This window comes from Podarcis erhardii (assembly GCF_964252035.2).
Source record: "Podarcis erhardii genome assembly, chromosome: W".
Classification (NCBI taxonomy): Eukaryota; Metazoa; Chordata; class Lepidosauria; order Squamata; family Lacertidae; genus Podarcis; species Podarcis erhardii.
The window spans coordinates 10,014,193-10,038,011 of record NC_138506.1 but is presented as its reverse complement, the minus strand read 5'-3'; positions in this window follow the sequence as shown (position 1 = coordinate 10,038,011).

Genomic DNA, 23,819 nt, shown 5'->3' with positions numbered 1-23,819 from the left:
GAAATATAATTGATATATTAGAAAGGTTGGAAGCGAAAAGAAATTGCGAAGCAATGTTAATGTTTATTGATGCTGAAAAGGCCTTTGATAATGTTTCTTGGTTATTTATGATGAAAAACCTAGAAAGAATTGAGGTTGGCCAGGAATTTTTAAACAGTATTAATGCAATCTATTTTGAACAAAAAGCAAAAATCATAGTTGAGAATGTGGTCTCAGAGGAAATCAGAATTGAGAAAGGAACCAGGCAAGGGTGCCCGCTTTCCCCTCTGCTATTTATTTCTGTTCTGGAGGTTTTGCTAAACATGTTGAGGAAAGAGGAGGAGGTTAAAGGCATTGTAGTAGGTGTTGGGATACTGCCAGGGAGACAAAGGCCATCATGCCTCCACGTCGATTCCGGACGTTCCATCAATCTCCCGTAGAACAGTATCAGTCAATTAGCGACACAAGCCTCAGAAACAACTGTCCACATTCCAACGACTGGTGCACGCCCTTTCGCAGAGTTCGCACAACGAAAGATGCACTCAGGAGAGCCTATTTACAACTTTATTCAGCGTTGGTCAGAACAAAGAAAAAAACATGACTGCCTGCCTGCGTGTCGAGGCACAGAGAGAGAACGAAAGCTATATACAAAAACAGAAACTTCCTGTGAGCCGGAAGTACGCAGGCTGTGACACAACAACCTGCTTCCTTTTAGGGTGGAACGGAAATATCCTAACAGTAGGATCCAAGCAATATAAATTAAAAGCCTTTGCTGATGACTTGGTTTTAACTTTACAAGATCCAGAAACCAGTGCAGTAAAAGCACTGGAGCTGATTCACGAGTTTGGGCAGGTAGCAGGATTTAAATTAAACAAGAGCAAAACCAAATTTTTAGGAAAAAAACTTAGATAATGAGGAAAGGAAAACCCTTTCTGAAAGGACAGGCCTTGTTTCTGTGAGAAAAGTTAAATATTTGGGTGTGAATTTATCGGTAAAGAATTTGAATCTCTATAAAGATAACTGAAAAATTATGGAATGAAATCAAGAGAGATCTTGAGATATGGTTAAACCTAAAACTTTCATTGATGGGCCGAATATCGATGGTTAAGATGAATGTATTGCCGAAGATGTTGTTTTTATTTCAAGTTCTACCAATCACTGATAATGTTAAATGTTTTAAAGAATGGCAGAAGGCATTTTATCTGGCAGGGGGGGGAACCTAGAATTAAATATAAATTACTTACAGATATAAAAGAAAGGGGGGGGGGTTCCCTACCAGACCTGAATATATACTTTGAAGCTGCTGCCTTCTGCTGGATCAAGGACTGGATTCAATTAGAGAATGACGATGTGTTAGATTTGGAGGGACTGGATAACCGATTTGGATGGCATGCATATCTATGGTATGACAAGATAAAGGCCCACAGTGGTTTTAAGAATCATGTAATTAGAAAGGCGTTATACAATGTATGGACTAGATATAAAGATCTCTTAGTAAGAAAAACACCAAAATGGATTTTGCCAATGGAAGCACAGGCCCCAAAAAAGTTAAATATGGAAAACAAATGGTTGAGGTATTCAGATTTGTTGTTAGAGGATCAGGAAGGTTTTAAATTAAAACCTTTTGAATAAATTAAAGATAAATTGAATTGGTTGCAATATTATCAAATTAATGAATTATATAAGATGGATAAGAGAAATAGTTTTGCAACAGAAAAAAACAAATTGGAAACGGAGTTGTTTGATACTAATGATAAGAATATGTCTAAAATGTATAATTTGTTGCTGGAGTGGCATACAAAGGATGAACAAGTTAAACTGGTTGTGATTGATTGGGCAAGAGTTGCGGGACATAATATAACGATGGAGGATTGGGAGAGGCTATGGTGGAAAGGGGTTAAGTTCACTGCATGTACGATGTTAAAGGAAAATACTATGAAGATGATGTACAGATGGTACTTGACCCCTGTAAAACTAGCAAAGATTTATCACAATAGTGATAACCTTTGTTGAAAATGTAAAGAAAAAGAAGGTACTTTTTTTCCATATGTGGTGGACTTGTCCCAAGGTGAAAGACTTCTGGGAGAAGATTTAGAATGAACTGAAAAAAATGTTGAAATATACATTTATTAAGAAACCAGAGGCCTTTCTTCTTGGAATAACAGGTTTAGAATTGCCCAAGAAAGATGTTAAATTATTTTTGTATGCCACAACGGCCGCCCAAATATTACTTGCTAAAAATTGGAAAACACAAGAACTACCAACAGTGGAAGACTGGCAGATGAAGATGGACTTTTTGGAGCTAGCTGACCTGACTGGAAGAATCCGTGACCAGAAAGAAGAGGAGTTTCAAGAGGACTGGAGGAAATTCAAGGACTATTTGAATAAATATTGTAATATAAAAAATTAGAAATTACTTGAAAGAAACAAATAGGCCTAGGGTTAAATTAAGTTATAATTAAATAAATGGGATTTAGAATGTTAAGAAAAGTGAATAAGGACTAATTGGAAATTGTTTTAGTTTAATAATGATATTGGAATGCTGTTACTTTTAATTAACAAGGAAACTCAGAAGAGAGGGATTTGAGGAAGTCAGCCAAGATGTTTAAAAGGTTGGAAGCCCTGAACAAGAGGAGACCCCAACTTTTATTAGCTACTAATCCCCCAAGCTACACCCCTAGAACTACATTACAACTACATCATGACTACATCATTGATACATCACAAAAAGGAGGGGTTGCGGGAGGGGTTTGTGGAGGTAGCCTGAGTATCTTGTCACCTGGCTGGTCCCTCCTTTCCCCCTCCCCATGAGTATTTTCCAGAGGACAAAAGTTTCCTGCCCCCAGAGGGAAGAGCTGATCATTGTCCTTTGTTCCAGTCTGTGTTGAATCCACTCCCATATGCAAGTTCTTTGTGTCCTTGATGGTCTTCTGTCTAGGACCATCAAGGTTGGCCTGCTAACTGGGTAGGGCTCCTGCATACATGTTGGTACGCTCAAGGGATTATGGCTGTCTTGTATCAAACCATCCCCTTTTGATAGTCCTTCCTTCATGGAGCAAAATAAAAGTGGACCGGTGTAGATCCAATGTACGGTTGATTTTCTATGAATTTATAACAGAAACATCGCATATGTCATGTGTGAGTGTGTGTGTTGAGTTTGTACAAACTAAATGATTTGGGGGGGGGGTTCCTGCAACAGTTTCCCCTTTCGGAGATAAGATTGCAAAGGTGGCTACTGTGCAATCCTTTTCTCCGCACAATTTAAAGTGCTAAATATTAACCTGCTATCCACCCTCCCAGATGTGTGGGTCCATGTGAACCTGAAAGGGACTTGCATGTCACGCCTCTTAAGGATATTTGCAAGTGTAGCAGTGCACATAGCTAGACATAGGATATCATGTAAAAATAACACATGTTGCATTTTGTTACTCAATTACTTGTGGTATTCTAACACTTTGGGGAAAACATTTACTCAATAGTGGTCTATGCTTTACACTTAGTAGGAAGGTATAATAATGACTGAAAAATGCAGTTTGTTTTGTTTCTTTTTTGTGTTCTCAGGTGACAAAGTTAGTTCTCTGGTCTCACACCTCCAACATACCACAGAAACAACTCCTGGTGAATCCCCGTAGGGCTTTCATTTTGACCATGTCGCCTTGTCCCTGGCATAGGTTTGGACATGTCGTGAGAGAGATGTCTTTGCCTTTTGCCTTTCTATGGGATTGCATTATTATTATTATTGGCGTTGGTCTTGCACTCTAGGAAAGTTGCTCAGTTGTTCTAAGGGGACCAGGGAAAGATCAGTGCACCTGGGATACATGCCCAATCAGAACTGAGCCCAATTAGAATTTATTTAGCCCCATGGTTCTCAACTTTCCAAACCAATCTGTTAAAACAAAACCATTCTTAAAAAGGGCACTTGTCCAAATTAGTCAATTTAACTCTATAAGGGATCATTCCTGCTAAACCAAAGCATATACACCTTCATGCATCTGGTGGTTTTATGGATCCTGAAGCTTCTCCTTGGTAAAACGAGTTTTAGCACATTTTTAAAATGGCTAGGGAAGGTTGGCACCCTCCACTGGTGTAAGCAATAAGACACTATACATTGAACATAAAAACAATTATAGTACACACAATAATTGGGTCCCCCCTTTGTGGAAATAACATACTGTCAGACACATTTTAGCATTCCTACATAATATCACACAACAAACTAATTAAATATCAGTTGCATATCTTGAGGCAATCGTGATCTTTTACATCTTTTCAATCCTGGAGCACAGAGTCTTGAGGTTTAAAAAGTGAGAGAATGTCCTTGCAATTCAGCTTTCTCCCCATTGTCAGCCCCCCATCCCCGTCAGTCTATACCCTTTGAAAGAGATTGCTGTAGGCACTTTGAAAACTCTGGTGTCTGTTGTTGTTGCAGGTAATAGTCTTGTGGTGGCGAAGAATTGGGTTGTGGGGTTGTTGTTTCTTTTTCATCATTGGGGCTGTAGTAACATCTCTGTAGACAGGATATCCTGCTTTTTTGGGGGGGGACTTAAAGACAGTTAGAAAAGGAAGGGGCGAAAGGCAAAAAAAAAAAAAAAAGCATGTCCTTGAGCTCCCTTGAGAAGCTGCAAACAATAAAAAATCTTAGAGTTAAGCATTTTATTCATTTAAACATTATTATCACCTTTTCATATAATTACTGTTATTATCTGCTAAGTTTGTTTGGTTTCCGTTACTTAGGTGTGGTTTTTTTACATTAATATTAATAAATAAGAAATTACTCCACATGAACAGAAAGAGAAGGGTAGAAATACAAGAAAGGTGAAAATATAAAAAGAAAGAAAAAAAAAGATTACAAGTCAGATGAAAACGGACTTGACACAAAGACATCAGATTTAGAAAAGAATTACTATTAAATAATACAGAGATCTTATCAAAACCACACAGATTGCTACAATGGAAAAAGGCTTAAAATTCGCCATGTGCTATCTGATAAAAGAGAACTTCATGAAAATGAGTTACATATGGTACCTGATCCCATCCAAATCAGTCAGAATAAATAAGTATCAGGAATAAGTTTGGGAGATGCAACAAAATGAAGGAACCTTATTCCATATGTGATGGACATGTCCCCAAAGGGGGGGAAAAGGGACATAATCTATGAGGAACCAAAAATAAATAAATGCTAAAACCACAAAAATTTTAAAGAAACTCTATGCTTATCTATTATACTTGGTTGTGCTTACATTAATTTCATAGACATAATGGAAGAACTGATTTAATAAATGAAAACAGATTATTTGTAACTTAAAAAGTGTCGAAGCCACAAAGAGATAGAGGGAAGTCAACTAATATAGCAGGGATTCAGACTTGTTCCACAGAACAGAAAGAAAGTGACTGTTTGACTGTAAGGGAAGAAAGACGAAAAGAAATACAAATGCAATTACTTTTCTGAGAACCTTGGATACAAAATATTTAAATTACTGTTTGTATCCCCCCTACCTTTTTTTTGTGCTGTGGGAGAAAAGGGACAAACATTTTGTTAGTGGGGTTGAGTATTCTTAGAGGTTCACGTATCCTGTTGAAAGGGAAAATTGTTTCATGTGAGAAATCTGTCAGGAAATACTGTTCCTAAAATGCATAGGCATATACACACAAACAAAACCTGTTATAAAATTCTTTTAAATCCCTTTGGCGGGGGGAAACTACTCAAGAGAGGAACTCACAGTGGGAGTGCTGATATTTACCTGTGAAAAGAATTTGGCATGTTAAATTTGGAACTTGGCAACCTCTTGACTTTTGATGGTCCAGTTCTTAGCCTTTTTGTCTTCCTTAAGTAGCCTCTGGAGCAAAGGACACATAAGAGTGATTTCCCTCAATGGTTCCAAGTTTTACATAAAGAAATTTGAATAAATTTCTCCCTGCAGTCCGCTCTCTCTCCAAACCTCATTTCCCCCTTCATTTTTTTAGCTGACATAGTTTCTGTGCATGTGCAGAGTTCATGAAGGGAACGTAGTGGATGTAGCCTACCTTGATTTCAGCAAGGCATTTGACAAGGTGCCCCATGATATTCTTGTAAAGAAGCTGGTAAAATGCGGACTTGACTATGCTACCACTCAGTGGATTTGTAACTGGCTGACTGACCGAACCCAAAGGGTGCTCATCAATGGTTCCTCTTCATCTTGGAGAAGAGTGACTAGTGGGGTGCCACAGGGTTCTGTCTTGGGCCCGGTCTTATTCAACATCTTTATCAACGACTTGGATGATGGACTCAAGGGCATCCTGATCAAATTTGCAGATGACACCAAACTGGGAGGGGTGGCTAACACCCCAGAGGACAGGATCACACTTCAAAACGACCTTGACAGATTAGAGAACTGGGCCAAAACAAACAAGATGAATTTTAACAGGGAGAAATGTAAAGTATTGTACTTGGGCAAAAAAAATGAGAGGCACAAATACAAGATGGGTGACACCTGGCTTGAGAGCAGTACATGTGAAAAGGATCTAGGAGTCTTGGTTGACCACAAACTTGACATGAGCCAACAGTGTGACGCGGCAGCTAAAAAGCCAATGCAATTCTGGGCTGCATCAATAGGAGTATTGCATCTAGATCAAGGGAAGTAATAGTGCCACTGTATTCTGCTCTGGTCAGACCTCACCTGGAGTACTGTGTCCAGTTCTGGGCACCACAGTTCAAGAAGGACACTGACAAACTGGAACGTGTCCAGAGGAGGGCAACCAAAATGGTCAAAGGCCTGGAAACGATGCCTTATGAGGAACGGCTAAGGGAGCTGGGCATGTTTAGCCTGGAGAAGAGGAGGTTAAGGGGTGATATGATAGCCATGTTCAAATATATAAAAGGATGTCACATAGAGGAGGGAGAAAGGTTGTTTTCTGCTGCTCCAGAGAAGCGGACACGGAGCAATGGTTCCAAGAAAGAAGATTCCACCTAAACATTAGGAAGAACTTCCTGACAGTAAGAGCAGTTCGACAGTGGAATTTGCTGCCAAGGAGTGTGGTGGAGTCTCCTTCTTTGGAGGTCTTTAAGCAGAGGCTTGACAACCATATGTCAGGAGTGCTCTGATGGTGTTTCCTGCTTGGCAGGGGGTTGGACTCGATGGTCCTTGTGGTCTCTTCCAACTCTATGATTCTATGATTCTATGTTTCAGCAAACCTTTTATACCATTGAAAGTGTTGCATCTTTTGGCTAAATTACCATTTGAATAAAGGAAGGGAAGGGTAAGGAGTAGATTTAAAAAATAGGGTTAGATTTAAAACAAAACAAAAACTCAGCAATTCAAGTATTCACCAAAGCCAGCAATAGAAGTTGATCAAATTAAATTTCTGTTAACTCAGTTCTAAGGGATCATGTTTCTTGCAGCCCAGGCAAAGGGAGTACTTTCCTTATGTACAGGAAATTGAGTGCAGGTCTCTATTAAAAAATGTGGGCTATCATTATTTTGTGTGCTCCCCTCTGGTCATTCACGGAACAATCATCCACTCCCTTATGTATGGGTAAACATGGCCAGAGAGTCAGAATTCATAAGATCTTTAACATTCTCAGTCATTTCAGCCCTACCATTTGTAGACAAAATTTTCTGCCCTTTATTTACAGGGATGGTCAAGGCTCATTCTGCTTGATTATGAATTTGTATGTGCTTAAACTTTGGATAGACTTTGAAGTCTGATTTTTTAATAATAGACAAAATGGTAAAAACTCTTGGATAATCACTCAAATGCTTGATATCACCAGCTCTGCTTCAAATACATCACAGCTTTCACCTCTCACTCTTTAAAACCAAAGAGCAAAGCTGGGCTGAATTTCAACCCATCACCACACCAGAATTTAAGAATTACCCTCCAGTGCTTGCAGACACATCACCTTCCACACAGCCACAAATTGGGAGAGTTGAAAGGGGTCATCTAGTCCAACCCTCCAAAATATAGGGTTCACAGCAAGATTTGTACTATCAAAGAGACACACACATTTAAGTACAGATGCACAACTGGGAAAGGATATCTGAAGAAGTGTGCATGCACACGAAAGCTCATACCAAGAACTAACTTAGTTGGTCTTTAAGGTGCTACTGGAAGGAATTTTTTTATTTTGTTTTGACTATGGCAGACCAACACGGCTACCTATCTGTAACTGGGAAAGGAAACATCTATGTTCCTATCATGCAAGCACACATGTGTACTAATGAAGAGGAAAATAAAAGTACCCAACTTTATACAGAACCCTTTTAGCAGATCTTGAAGCTAATTTGAGTGAGAGTTTACTTTCTTAGACTAAAGAGTGAAAGTTCCTAGAGAAATGATCTTTAAAGGAAGATACAAGTGAACAGTTTTCCTAAGATAAGATAGGGAGAGAATCTTTTATGAGGAACAGGGTTAATTCAAGAGTTGATATAACCACTCACAAATAATAAAACAGCCATAGATTTGATTTAAAAGGAATACAAAAGTGAACTATTGTTCCTGAACTTGCATAGGAATAGTAAGCCTAATTAAGATTTTAAAATAACCACACATAGGAAAGTGAGATGCAGGGTTCCTTGTTAAAGTTTCCTTGTTAAAGGAAGCTTACTCGGGAGTAAATTTACTTGGCACAGAAGTAAGAAGGGGGAAAAACTGAAAGAGACTGAAATGAGGGGGGGGGGGGCATTTTCCAAGAAAAGAGGCCAGGAAATCCTGGCTGATCTTACAGGAGCCTTACAAGAACCCTTCTGTCCAACCGAATCAAAGTTAAAACTGTAAAACTGGATTCAGACAATTGCTGGCTGTGGAAGCTTCAACCTTTAATAACATTTTTCTTAGAAGGAACACCACATTTTCAGTCATGTTCTTAACGAAATACAGACACTGCATTTTAGCTTGAGAGAGCATTTGTGCTCAACTAGGCTTTTGCAGCAGAAACATTTGGTTAACTTCACAGCATGTTCCAAAGTAGACTGAAACACGGCTGTAGACTCACAAACTCAAAAGTTGCAACAAAACATCATTTACCATCAGACTTAAAATCACCCTCCTCACTGAAGCTATAGAGGGGAGGGGGGGGGTAATCCTCCTTTCAGAACACAAGTAAGCACATATACAGGATTTTTTTCTTTTCTTTCTACCACTTGGAGGAAGACTCTCTTTTGGAGCCTCTCTCAAATAACAAACATTTGCACACCTAATTCTCATATTTGTCATGTTTAAGATTGATAGGGCCCAACATGGCTTCCTTAGATTTAAACTTTGAAGCAAGCTTGCAATTTAAAACTATGTCTGTGGAACATAGTCTGTGGATGCTGAAGCCAAAGGGTTTAAAGCAAACCCTTTAAACATTTCTAAACCTTTGAGTACATCTCTTATTCATTTATAGGGAAACTAAGACCTCTAATGCATGGGCTCTCAGGCTGGATTATTATTATTACTTCTGCCTTCTGAGAACCTTTAAGTTTACGGTGACAAACTGGAGGGGCGTATCAGAATCCTCTCTGGGGCAAAAAGGCTTCATGGAAGCCTTGTTGCCAAGAGGAGTCCAGTTATGCTGCTTGGGGGATTGAGCTCCCATTTCCCTTTTATACCGAGGGGGGGTTGCTCAATAGCAAGCTATACAAAGAGGTACATAAACAGAGGTACAAGAGAGGGACAAAGAGGGAGGGGAAGGGAAAAGAATATCCTATCAGTATTATTCAATCTAACACTCGGTGTCCTTCCGGTCCTTTCTGGGCGGACTCCGACAGAGATAGTCCTTCCTTCATGGAGCAAAATAAAAGTGGACCGGTGTAGATCCGATGTATGGTTGATTTTCTATGAATTTATAACAGAGACATTGCGTATGTCATGTGTGTGTGTGGAGTTTGTACAAACTAAATGATTGGGGGGGGGGTCCTGCAACACTCTCTAATTGCTGCCTTTCCAAATACCTCTTGCCCAAACCTCTAGGCATAGACAGCATGGGAAATTTCCCACTGCACAATGAATCCTAAGACCTTTAAATAAAGCAGAAGAAATTTTGCTTCAGAAAGGTGTAACTACCTATCCAGAGACTGTGAATGCTTCTCTTTCATTGGGGTTTGGCTCTTCATGGGATATTTGGTGTTGCAAAAGTGAGCACTTTTTGGAAATGGAGATTCCCAACAATCAGCTAGACAGTTTATCAGAAAGAAAGATTTTGTTGTGGAACAAGGGAGAAGGAGAATCCTTTTACACCAGCTGGTTGTTTCTTTGAAAATGGAACAGAAAGCCACCAAAGGAAATGAACCCTGGTAAGAATGCCTCATTCTCCCATTCATCTGAAGAAAAGCTCTTGTGAGCATTCAGAATTAATCTTCCAAAACAGCTGCTCTGCTTTTTACCAGCACACAGCTAAGTGACAATGTTTCAATACATCACTAATATTTTGCCTTCATTCTTCGTCTTTCACTCATACACCGTCGAGTATCAGGCTACCTCATAATTTTGCACTCACAGCCGAACATGGGAAATGCCTTCACTGAAGGGCCTTAGCACAGTGGCAAAATCATCTGTTCCGCATGCAGAATGTCCCAGGTTCAATCATTAGCATCTGCAGGTAGGGCTGGGAATGCACCCTGTGTGAAGTCCTGAAGAACCTCTGCCAGTCATTCTAGAACAGGGGTAGCAAATGGGGTGCCCTCCAGATGCTGTTGGACTCCAGTTCTCATCAGCTCCAGCCAGTATGGACAATGTTCAGGAACAATTGCAGTCCAACAACATGGGGGGGCGGCGCACCAAATTAGTTACACTTCTAGACTAAATGTAACTAACTTAGTGCCCCGCCCCCATATGTTGTGGAACTTCAGATATCTTCCATAGCGAGCTAGATAGACCAATGGTCTGATAAGGCTGCTGCCTACATTCCTAAAAAAAAAGCATTGTTTTTTGAATGTGATCCAGTGTCAAGAAATGCTGCCCTTAGTGGTGAGCTACAAAACTGCAGCCTTCCAGGGCAGAACCTTCCAGCTGTGACTTGGCACCACACACCCAGACTGGCTATTGGAGCCCGCTGGGCAGGCAGGAGTGCAAAGCATTCCCTTTCCAGCTGAGCCTTTCTCAAGCAACCAGTCTACCTTAGCTGTAGTGTTCCTCTCATTTCTTTTCTCATGCCTTTTGTTTTGCACTCTGATCCTGATTGTTCTGTAGACTTGACTCTTTGCTTGTTCCCTGTTTCTGTTTTCTGTTTTAACTGCTGTGTGTGTGTGTGGGGGGGGGGAATGGAATGCAGTCGCTAGTTTATGCAACAGAAGCACTCCAAACTGCAACATTTTAATGCAGCTGCCTGTGTAATGCAGAGCATTTTCTACAGTGAGTGTCTCCCCCCTCCCCTTAGGACAGGGAGGGGACTCTGTTCAGCCATTTTAGTTGTAAGATGGAGTCTATAATTCTTTTTATTCAGTGTACCATATCCTCACTTCCTGCTGTCAAATAGACATCTTGTTGCCAGGGGCAAAGGGAAAGTGAAGGAGAAATGAGAGGTGATTGACAGAGCTACCCCAGAAGAAAACGAAGGGAGAATCTGTCTGCACTCCTCTCTTCTTAAGACGCCATCCATTTGGGAGTCGCTTGGCAGAGATCTAGTCGTCGCTGGTGGAAGCTGCTTCTGCAGCTAATAATTCTTTGTTTTGAGCTGGATCAATTATTGATGTGACATTAGGAAAATGAACACTCAATGGGGGGCTTGCCAAATCATTGAGACAGTTTTTGTTTGCTTCAGTGCTGCCCTTTACAAACACTGCAACTCCCATCAAGCTAAACTCCATATTTCTCAAGTCTTTCTTCGCTGAAAGATAGCGGTGCTGCTCACTACAAACAACTCCCATGATGCTACAAACCACTTCCCCCTCAAGTCCTAACTGAAAGGTAGCAGTGCTGATAACTTTAGAGTGGGGCAAAGAGAAAAAAAGCTTAAAGCAGCTCAACTTCAGTCCTAAAGGAAATCATTTGTTGTTGTTTTTCAAACTGGACGCACTGGTGCCATTTCTGCCAAATTGCTAACTCAGTAATGAAACATTTGTGCAAGTGAATAGTGAGTTTGCATGGCCTGCATAAATCTGCCTGTATACTTTCCACATGTGTTTTGTCCCATATAAGCACACTTAATGTGTGGGTCAGACTATTTTATGTCTGTGCCCAGCTAAAACTCTCTCCCCCTAGGTGTATGGGTTTCAACATCAGTTGTGGGATCCTGCAAGGTCCAGGTCTGTCCCCAATGCCCTATAACATTTTTATGAACCCACTGGGCACAACCATCAGAATATTTGGGGCTTGGTAGTCATATCTGCACTGAACTGAAATCTGGTGGTGGTAATGGGCTAATACATTGAAGGTGACTCCTGACAGCATAGATGAGCTGTCAGTGGGTGTTTCTTATGTCCAGGAATGGTGTGGCTGTCCTGTTCTGGACAGAGATATACTCCCCTGAAAGAGCTGCTACGTAGGCTGCGTGAGTTATTAGATTCATCATTGTCACTGGAGACCCAGGAGATGCCAGTGGAATTGACTTCCTATTTCAGGTCTGGCTGATTCACTAACTACCGCCAGTTCTGGACTGAGGTTGCCTGGCTGTAGCTTTGCGTGCTCTAGTAAACTCCCATCTTTTTTTTAATTTTTTTTATTCAAAGTTATAACAAAACATATTTTCCAAAAACATATCCTTATCCCCCCCCCATTTTTCCTCCCTCCCCCCCCACAGAACCCATCCCCCCACCCCACCCCCCGACATCCCTCAGTTCCAGTCTTTGGTTTCTCCATTAATGCTATTTTCTGCATGTTACAGAGTTGTATAAATCCTCCAACTGTTTAGCTAATTATTATCAGTTAAAAAAAATATTGTGGATGTTTATTCAAAACCTGCCAAGGAGTCCAGTTCGCTTTGTTGCGTCTTCAAATACTTTGTAAAGGGTTCCCATTCATCCTTAAAGTCACAGTTATCCTTGTCCCGTAGCTTATGTGTCAATTTTGCCAGTTCTGCATAGTCCATCAATTTTTCTTGCCATGATTCTTTAGTTGGGATTTCTTCCGTCTTCCATCCTTGTGCTACCAGAATTCTCGCTGCCGTTGTCGCATACATGAAGATGTTTTTCAACTTTTTTGGCAGGTCTTTCCCTACAATCCCCAACAAAAATGCCTCAGGGTTTTTAACAAATGTTAAATGGAACATTTTCTTCAGTTCATTGTATATCATTTCCCAAATTTTTAAAATTACTTTACAATCCCACCACATATGATAAAATGTTCCCTCCTTTTCCTTACACTTCCAACATATGTTTGAGCTAGTTTTGTACATTTTCCCTAACTGCACTAGTGTTGTGTACCATCTGTACATCATCTTCATTTAGTTCTCCTTCAATAGGGAACAATCTGTAAATTTTAAGTCAGTTTTCCATAATTTAACCCAATCCTCCATCATAATGTTGTGACCTACATCTTGTGCCCATTTAATCATAACTGATTTTACTTCTTCATCTTTCGTCTCCCATTCTAATAGTATGCTATATGCGGCCTTCAGTAGTTTCACTTTCCCTTCAATCACTTCCGTTTGAAACCTAGATCTAGTATAACTAAATCCTTTCATACAGTCTTCTTTATATGTTTCATGTAGTTGTCAATAATGCAACCAACTCTGAAAGTGGTCTTTGATCTCATCATAATCTCTTAATTTCCATTTTCCATCATGTTCCTTTAATAAATCAGCATATGTGAGCCATTTTCCTTTCTTTCCAAGTGGTTTGAGCAGTAAAGCTTCATGTGGTGAAAGCCACCACAGAGTCTTTTGTTCCAATAAGTCTTTATATCTCTCCCATACTCTCATTAACGATTTCCTGATTATATGGTTGTAAAAGCTTCTATGAATCTTCCCTTTCCCGTACCCTAAGTATGCATGCCAACCAAATCTGTTGTCATGTCCTTCTAGTTCTAGTGCCTCTTGATTGTCCAATCTCATCCAGTCCCTGATCCATACCAAACAAGCAGATTCGTAATACAATTTAAGGTCTGGGAGGGCAAACCTGCCTCTATCTTTTACATCTGTAAGTATTTTATGTTTTATCCTTGGCCTTTTGCCCCCCCAGATAAATCTTAAAATCTCTTTCTGCCATTTTTTTTAAAGCATTCATCTTTCAGGATGACTGGTATTGATTGAAAAAGAAATAGCATTTTTGGCAACACATTCATTTTAATCGCTGATATTTTTCCTAACATTGAGAGATTCATTCTGCTCCATATTTCTAAATTTCTTTTTACCTCAAGCCAAATTTTTTCATAGTTATTTTTAAATAGGTTTATATTTCTTGATGTTAACCAAATCCCTAAATATTTAACCTTTTTATGGACTTCAATCTCAATGTTTTGTTCTAATTCGGTTCTTTCTTCTTCCTTCATGTTTTTAACTAATAATTTAGTTTTATTCCTATTTAGCTTAAATCCTGCCACTTTCCCAAAATTCTGATTTTTTTCTATTACTTTAGGGAGTGAAGTTTTAGGTTCTTCCACTGTTATCACTAGGTCATCTGCATACGCTTTTAACTTGAATTCACTTTTCCCAGCTTTTACACCTGTAATCTCTTTATTTGCTCTTATGTTTTTGGCAAGTACTTCCAAGACCAGAATAAACAATAATGGTGATAATGGGCATCCTTGTCTTGTTCCTTTTTGGATCTTACAGTCATCCGTTATCACCTGATTTATAATTAGTTTAGCTTTTTGTTCTGAATAGATTGCTGCTATTGCTTTTAAAAACTTGGGACCACTTCTGATTTGTTCTAACAGCTTTATCATGAACTTCCAAGAAACATTATCGAAGGCTTTTTCAGCGTCTATAAACATCATTGCCACTTTCTTTTCATTTTTAGCCTCCAAATATTCTATTATGTTCAAAATATTCCTTATATTCTCCTTCATTTGTCTTCCTGGTAGGAACCCGGCTTGATCTTGATGTATATATTCATTTAATATTTTTAAAAATCTGTTAGCTAGGATATTTGCAAACAATTTGTAATCATTATTTAACAAGGAAATAGGCCTATAGTTTTTAATTTGCCGCAAATCTGCGTCTTGTTTTGGAATTACTGTTATATAGGCCTGTTTCCATGTTTCTGGGATTTCGCCTGTGTTCAGTATTTCATTCATGACATCTTTCAATTGGTTCGCTAATTGTTCATTTAATATCTTATAATATTTTGCCGTAAAGCCATCCGGGCCTGGAGACTTGCCATTTTTAGAGCTTTTTATTGCATCAAGTATTTCTTGCATTGTTATCTGGGAGTTAAGGATGTTCCTTTGTTCTTCTTTTAAATATGGCACATTGCTATTTCTGATGTACTCTTCTATCTTAAATGTTTTTTCTTTCCCTTGTCTATACAACTCAGAAAAATATTTAACAAACCCTTCTCGTATTTCCTTCAGCTTGTCTGTAATTCTGCCATTTATGTTAATTTTATTTATGGAGTTCCTTTGTTCACTTTTATTCAACTGCCAGGCTAACAACTTCCCCGGTTTATTTGCATGCTCAAAATATTTTTGTTTTACTCTTTTTATTTTCCAGCTGATTTCCTCGTTTATAATCATTGAGTACTGGGTTTGTAATGTTTTGATTGCCTGTTTTACTGCCTCTTTATTTGCCTTGTTTGGCAGCTGTTTCTCCTTTTTCATAATTTCCTCTAATATTTCTTTTTTCTTTTTCTCTCTCAATTTCCTTTTAAATGAATTTTGTTGTATAAAGAGTCCTCTCATTACAGCCTTGCTTGCATCCCAGACCGTCTGTAACTTTGTTAGCCCTTGACTATTTATTTCAAAATAATCCATCAAGGTCTTTTTTGCTTTTTCAACAAATTTGTGATCATCTAATAACTCATCATTTAATCTCCATCTAAAAGAGATTTGGCTTTCTTTTTGTAATTCCATAGTCAGGGAATTATGGTCTGAAAGGGTTCTGGGATTGATTTCAATTCTTTTGACTCTTGTTTCTAATTCTTTGGAGATCCATATAGAGTCTATTCTCGAACTGCTGTCATGTACATGGCTGTAGAAAGTATACTCTCTATCAAACATGTGTCTCACTCTCCAGATATCTATCAGGTTTAGATTTTGAGTCATGTCAAAAAAAGTTTTTGGCAGTTTACCTTCTTTGGTCTCTTTTTTCCTGGCTGATCTGTCTTTGTCTAAAGTTGGAACTCCATTTAAGTCTCCCATTAAAATAATCTTTTGATCTGCAAATTCAAGTAGTTCTGTTTCAAGTTTCCTGAAAAAAGTTGCTTTTTTATCATTAGGGGCGTAAATACCAACCAATATCACTTTCTCTCCCTGGATTTTAATTTGTATTATTAAAATTCTGCCTTTTTCGTCCTTCTGAATCAATTTGGGTTCAAGTGCAGGATTAATATAAAAAACAACTCCTCTCTTTTTTGTTTTGTCTGATGAGATGAAGTCCATACCTAATTTTTTGTTAATTAAGACCCTTTTATGCTTTTTTGCAATATGTGTCTCTTGGAGACAGATTATATCCAATTTCTGTTTTGCTATTACATGTTCAATCAGCTGTCGTCTGGCTCCAGAATTTAAGCCGTTAACATTCCAACTCAATAATTTAAGATTGGCCATTTCCAGAGTCACTTACAATATCTGTTTTCCCTGAAGCCACCTCTTCCAATGCAAGCTGTTCTAAGGCTTTCTTTTGCTCAGATTGGGGGTCTCCCCTGTCTTGTTTGGGGTCTAAGTCTCTCCTATTTTTATCCAGGAATTCTCTCGCCTGAAGTTCTGATGTCAGCTTATATCTCCTCTTCATGTATGTAAAGGAGATTCCCTCAGGAAATTCCCATTTGTATCTGATGTCGGCTCTCCTAAGAGCCGTTGTCAAAAACCGGTATTTTGTTCTTCTTAATCTCAATTTCAGAGGAATTTCTCTGAAGATGTCTACTTTCTTTTTTTTTTTTTTGAAAGATATTTATTGGTTTTATATAATAAAACAAATATTGCAATCAGACAGAACAACAAAAAAATACAATAAAAAACAACATAGTCCAACAAAGATAAAAAACACAGTATAAAAACATATGACAGAAAAAATAAGAAAGAACAAAGAATAGAGAAAAATTAGTTTTTGAATTCTTATTTTTATAACCCTCTTTCCTGACTTCCTCACGTCTCCCTTTCCTGCATTCCCTTTACACAATCAAATTTAGCAGCTCCTTACCCTCTTTCAAATCTTAATCAATATTGTACATTCCAACCTATTATGTCTTCTGTTTTCCCTTTCTTTTTAAATACATTCTTGCATGTTCTTTATAACTTAATCCCTTATATCATTTTATCTAATTTCGACATGATATTACTCTGGCCTTTACACCCTTTTCTTTTAAAACATTCTTGCATTTTTCTTTTTACCGTGTCACTAATGCCATGTTATCTTTATATCCAACATCATTTTAACATTCAAACATTTTACAATGTTTTTGTAAGTATTCTTTAAACTTCTTCCATTCCTCTTCCACCGACTCTTCTCCCAGGTCTCGGATTCTGCCAGTCATTTCCGCCAATTCCATATAGTCCATCACTTGCATCCTCCATTCTTCCAGGGTGGGCAAATCTTGTGTCTTCCAGTACTTTGCGATGAGTATTCTTGCTGCGGTTGTTGCATACATAAAGAATGTTCTATCTTTCTTTGGCACCAATTGGCCGACAATGCCCAAAAGGAAGGCCTCTGGTTTCTTAGGAAAGGTAAGCTTAAATACCTTTTTTAGTTCATTATAGATCATTTCCCAGAAGGCCTTAACCCTTGGGCATGTCCACCAAAGGTGAAAGAATGTTCCCTCAGTTTCTTTACATTTCCAACATTTGTTATCAGGCAGGTGATAAATTTTTGCAAGCTTGACTGGGGTCATGTACCACCTATAGATCATTTTCATAATGTTTTCTCTTAAGGCATTACATGCCGTAAACTTCATATCAGTGGTCCTTTTTCTATTCTGACACCACATTATTAACTATCAATTTTGCTTTTTGTTCTGAATAGATTGCTTCTATACCATTTTCAAACCCCCGTCCCACTCCCATTCCCTTAAGATTTTTCTTCATAAAATTCCAAGAGATATTGTCAAAGGCCTTCTCCGCATCGATAAAAATTAAAACTGCTTTTGTATTAATATTTGTTTGCAATAACTCCAAAATGTCAATAATGTTCCTTGTATTATCAGAAAGATGTCTGCCTGGGAGAAAGCCTGCCTGATCTTTATGTATCACTTCATTTAAAACTTTTTTTAGTCTGTTGGCTAAAATATCTGCAAAGATTTTGTAATCCACATTTAAAAGGGATATGGGACGGTAGTTTTTGAGTTGTGTCTTTTCAGATTCAGATTTTGGTATTAATGTGATGAAAGCTTCTTTCCACAACTCCGGCACCTTCTTTCCCTCCAGAATCTCGTTGCACACCTCCTTTAATGGTTGAATTAAATAGTCTTTCAAAGTCTTGTAATACTTGGAGGTTAATCCATCCGGTCCTGGAGATTTGCCTAGTTGCATATTTTGAATGGTACCTTCAATCTCCTGTTCTGTTATTTTATGGTTCAATATTGTCTTATTTTCCTGAGATATTTTTTGTAATCCATTGATTCTTAAAAGTTGGTCTATCTCAGTCTCATTCTGTGGCCCCTGAGTGTAAAGTTGTTTGAAGTATCTCTGGAAGCACTTTCTGATCTCCAGGGGATTCTGGATGTTTTTTCCTTCCACCTCAAGATTTGTAACCGTGTTCAACTTCTGTCTCTTTTTCAACTGCCACGCTAGCAGTTTCCCACATTTAATTGCTGATTCAAAAGTCTTTTGTCTCATTTGTTTAATTTTCCACTCAATTTCCTGATTTGTCAATTTCAAATATTGTACTTGGTATAGTTTAATTTCTCTCAGAATCTCCTGTGACTTTGGTTTCGATCTTAATTTTTTCTCTCCTTCTTTTATTTTCTCCAAAATTTTATCTTTTTTCTCATTTTGGGTTCTCTTTTTTATAGCATTCTGTTGTGTCAGAAACCCCCTCATGACCGCTTTACTTGCATCCCAGATTACTCTTTTTTCCACTGTAGTTCTCAAATTTACTTCAAAATAATCTCTCAAGGTCTTTTGGGCCTTCTTAACAATCTCTTGATCTCTTAATAGGGTGTCATTCATCTTCCATCTGAAGGAACCAGTTAATGTTAACTTCATTTCCATCTTCACGGCGTTATGGTCGGAGCAGGTTTTGGGGCAGATTTCCACCTTTCTAGTCTTTGGTGCCAGTCCTCTAGTTATCCATATTTGGTCAATTCTAGTCCAGGTCATTTTGGCTTCAGAGAAGAAGGTCCCTTCTCTCCCTAAGGGATTTTTTGTTCTCCAAATGTCAATCAAGTCCATATTGTCAGTTAGGTCAAAAAAAGTTTTAGGTAGTCTGCCATCTTTTGTCATGTTTTGTCTTTGTGCCTTGTCCATATTTGTGGATACCACCCCATTCATATCGCCCATCATGATAATATTGTTGTAGTCCATATGATCCAACATTGTCTCATGCAACTTCTTGTAAAATTCCGACTTCCCCTCATTTGGTGCATAAATTCCTAAAATCAAAAATTTTTCTCCTTGTATTTGAATTTCAATTGCCACAATTCTTCCTTGCTCGTCTTTAAAAAGGAATTTTGGTGATAGGCTCTCTTTTGCGTAGATAACGACTCCTCTCTTCTTCACTTTGTCAGGTGAAATAAATTCTTGGCCTAACCTCTTATTGATTAAAACCTTCCGATGGAGCCTAATCACATGCGTTTCCTGTAAACAAATTAAGTCCAATTCTTCCTTTTTTAATATGTGAAAGATCTTCTTCCTTTTCTGGGGGGAGTTACAACCGTGAATGTTCCAGCTTAATAGTTGCAGAGTCATGTTGCAGTATATCTATTTTCCTCCTACTGCTCCCAAAAGTTCTTCTCCTTTTGGCGGTGGTGTCACTTTCTCCTGCACGTCAAGACCCAAAGGTGTGAGTAATGGTCTCAGAGGATCAAATCCTGAGGCTCCTGGTTCTTTTTCAGTCCCTTTCTGAAGGTCTTTTCCGTAGTCACTCAAAAAAATTTCCTTGTCTTCAACTATTTTGATTTTAACTTTTTTCCCTCTGTAGTTAAAAGATAGTCCCTGGGGGAACTCCCATCTGAAGATGATTCCGTTGTTTCTCAATAGTTTTACCAGGTCTCCGTAGTTGGATCTAAGCTCCAGAAGATGTTTTGGGATATCCTTGTAGACTTCCACTCTAAAATCCTGAATCTCAAGAGTCTTTTGGAAGTGTGCACCCAGAATCTTGTCTCTTTCTTCTTTCGTTCTGAGGGAGATCAGGCAATCTCTTGACCTGACCTTCCTCCCTCCCTTTCCAAGTCTGAATGCACTTAAAATTTTAAAGTCTTTATCCTCTTCCAAAGGCCAAAATTTTGAAAACTCTTTTGTCAGAAACTCAATTAAATCCTCCTTTTCAAGCTCTGGAACTGACCTCAATCTCAAATTATTTTCCCTAGATTTTAGTTCAATCATAGACAGATATGCCTGGTGCTCGCCAATCTGGTTGCGCATGGGTTTGATTTCCTCTTGCACGGCTTCTACTTTGTGTTTGGCCTCCTCAGCTGTTTGACAGTTTACTGTGGTGGCTTCCAATAACTTCCCAATAGATTCTGCATTTGACTTAACTTGCTGAGTCAAATTATTGACACTAGCTGTGTTTTGGTCAAGTTTAGATGATTGATCCGCCACTTGCTTACTTAGGCCATCTAGTTTTTCAAAAATTTTATCTAGTACTGTAGTAAAGTCTCCTCCTGTGGCCATTTCTTCAAGCCTTGTTTGTTCTAAGTCTTCCTCTTGTGCCACAGGAATAGCAGGAACAGATGACCTGCGCAGCTGTGAGATTATGCTAGTCTGTTGTGTTTTGGCTTTGCTTGATCTTGTCCTCCCTCTCATTCCACTGCTGTCTATGCGTCAAGGTCAGTCACACGGTTTGCAGTTCCCATGGAAATCCCCAAGTCCAAAGATGGAAAAATACCCCCAGTCTTTACACCACTTCAATCTTCCACTAGAGGGACACAATGTTTATCTCAAAAGTCACAATTTATACAGTCTCAAATTTACAAAATGTCCCTTCAAATTTATAACAGTTGCAAATGTCCAGCAGACCTAACAGATCCTCTACTTTGCAGAGTTAATCCTAGAAAGTTACAATGTCTCCAAAAAGCGCGAGTTGCAGTTTGACAGTTCCTGCAGCCTGACTGCTCTAATAGCCTGGCAGTCCGATCTCCAGGGGTTCAGTAAATAAAATATTTATAAATCCACACAAGAAGAGGGAAAGCCAAATTCTTCCTCTTCCACCTTAAAATAAGGTGAGGTTCTGTGTCTGATGTTCAGATAGCAATCTTTTAAAGCATAGTTCTAGGCAAAAGTAAATTAAACGTCGTTGCTTTAAACTTTAAACAGAGCCGGGAGACGGACTTCCTGGTTGCATCTCCCGTTTCAGTGTCCAAATTAAACTTCTTTTTATTAAGATTCAAATTTCTTAAACTTCACCTACTCACGGTGGTCGTTTCTTAGCCAAATTGTCCCAGAAAAAAGGTCAGCGCTCACCGGCAGCAGCTTTGCAGCTTCACTCCAGGGAAAGAGCGATCGACTTTCAGCACCGCGCCAACCCCGTCACTTTTCCGGAGCCCCTTACGGTGTTCCTTCCCAGTTTTGGGGGGCGCAAACGGTGCCCGCTGAGTCCCACGGCCACAGGCTTCTGCTGCCTGTGGTTTTCCAAGCTGGGTCTCCGCTTCGCCGTAGCGGACGACCCGTTTCCGCGGAGCTCCCTCTTCGCGGTTAGAAGAGGGCAGCCATTGCCGTTCGCGCCGCCTCCGGAAGTCTACTTTCTGTCCAGCAACCATGAGATCATTTTCAAAGCTATTCTGAATGATTGCATCCTTCACTTTTTTTGTCACTAATGTTAACAAAATGTCTCCTGGACGGTTCCTTTCTCTGCTCTGAAACGATTTAATTCTGAAACAGCTTTCAACTGAACCGTCCAGCCAAGCTGTACTTTCCCCCATCCACTCTGAAATTATCTGTGTCACATATGTCTCTAGTACTGGCTCAGAGTCAGTCTGGTAAACCTCTGATTCTGATCGCCCTATCCCGTTCTCATAGCTGCAAAAGTAAAAACTGATCCTCCAAATCACTCTGTTTCTCTTGGACCCCTTGTACCAATCCTAGCATCCCTTTTTGTTCCTCCCTTACTTCTGTGACCTCCTCTCTTAATTTTTCTATTTTTTCTACTTTTGACTCCAAGTTGCTAACCTTGTCTCCCAATATCCCAAATTGTTCCTTTAGAACCTTGTTTGAGTTCTCAATATCTCTGTGTACTTGTTCCTTCAATGATAAATTAGATTTTTCCATGTCACTACGGACCTGTTGTGTAAATTCTTGCATTGATTTCATCATCTCTTTCCTAAATTCTAAAAGCTGCAGTGCAAAAGGGTCTGCCTGTTCTTTATCGCCTTTCCCCCCATTATCGCCCTGTACACTGGCCCGTCTTGCAGCTGCAGCAGCAACCGAAGCTGCTGTTTTCCGTGTTGTTATTCTGTCTGGCCCCAACACTTCTTATCTGTTGGTTCCCAGTGTTATATGAGTTGTTCAAGGTCACACCTGCCAGCTCTAAGTCTGTTCAGCCGTACAGCTATCCCCCCTCCCAGCTTTCTCCCAGTTTCTCTTTCCCTTTTGTCAACTATCTCTCTCCCTGTTACCCTTTCACATTCACTTTTATCCCCTAAACAAAGGAAGATATAAAAAAAGAAGAAGAAAAGGGGGAAACTTTCAATAAAACCTATAACATAAAATATGTTGTCAGGGAACTGCCATCGGAGCCAGAGGGAGAGGGAGGGCTCCAGAGGGATTCCGGAGAGCGTACCGGGAGGGAGAGAAGCAGCCCATCTTCTGGGGAAGGAAATCAGCGTAACACTAGTGGAGAAGGGGGGCAGATGGGGGAATCGGCGAGGTGGCTCCATGACTCCTCGCCGGAGACCAGCGGGGAGAGCACGGGTCCTCCGCTGCCCACACCCTCCCTGCGCAGAAGGCTTCCGCGCAGGGAGAGTAGGCGGAGACTAGGCGTCAAAGAGCTTCTTTGCTGGAAGAAGTTGAAGAAACGCCCACTGACGGATTCTGCCAGCAATTGAGACAGCCACGGGTGAGTGGCTGTCCGGACAGAAAGGGTTCACCCAGGTAACTCAGCCAAGCGTGGCGCCGATTTACGCACGAGCAACCCCTAGAACCATTACATATGTAAATATACAATACAATATTTAACAATAAGGGGGGAGCCAATTAGTTAATATTCCAAGAACAAGGGAGGTAAACTTAAAAATAAAAATAAAAAATAGGTCAGTCCAATTTCCAATTTCTGATATTTTCTTGGAACAAAGGAAGTGCACAAGGCAAATAAAAAAGAACCAGCAGAGGAGAGATTATTCTTTAAATTATACTTATCTACTTATAGTCTCTCAAATGGTGGTGATTTGCAGTATTTCCAAAACTTGTAGGTCCTTTTAGTTGGTTCTTATTTTTAATCCCATGACCGTAGTCTTGTTTTCCAAGTCGTAAATTCACAGGCAATTAAAGTTCCAATTCGCAAGCAGCTGAGGCTTTGATTTACAACTCTTATTTGGAGAGCTCTCCGGTTTCTTTTTGGGGTACTTTAGAATACTTGGGAAGCTGTTCCAGGCTCTTTTCCACTTTTACTTTGGAGGTTGCCCCCAGATGTGCAAGAGTTCCCTGCAAGCTTCCTGTCTTTACTTCCCCCTTTATTCTTTAGCTCCTCCAAATTTTTA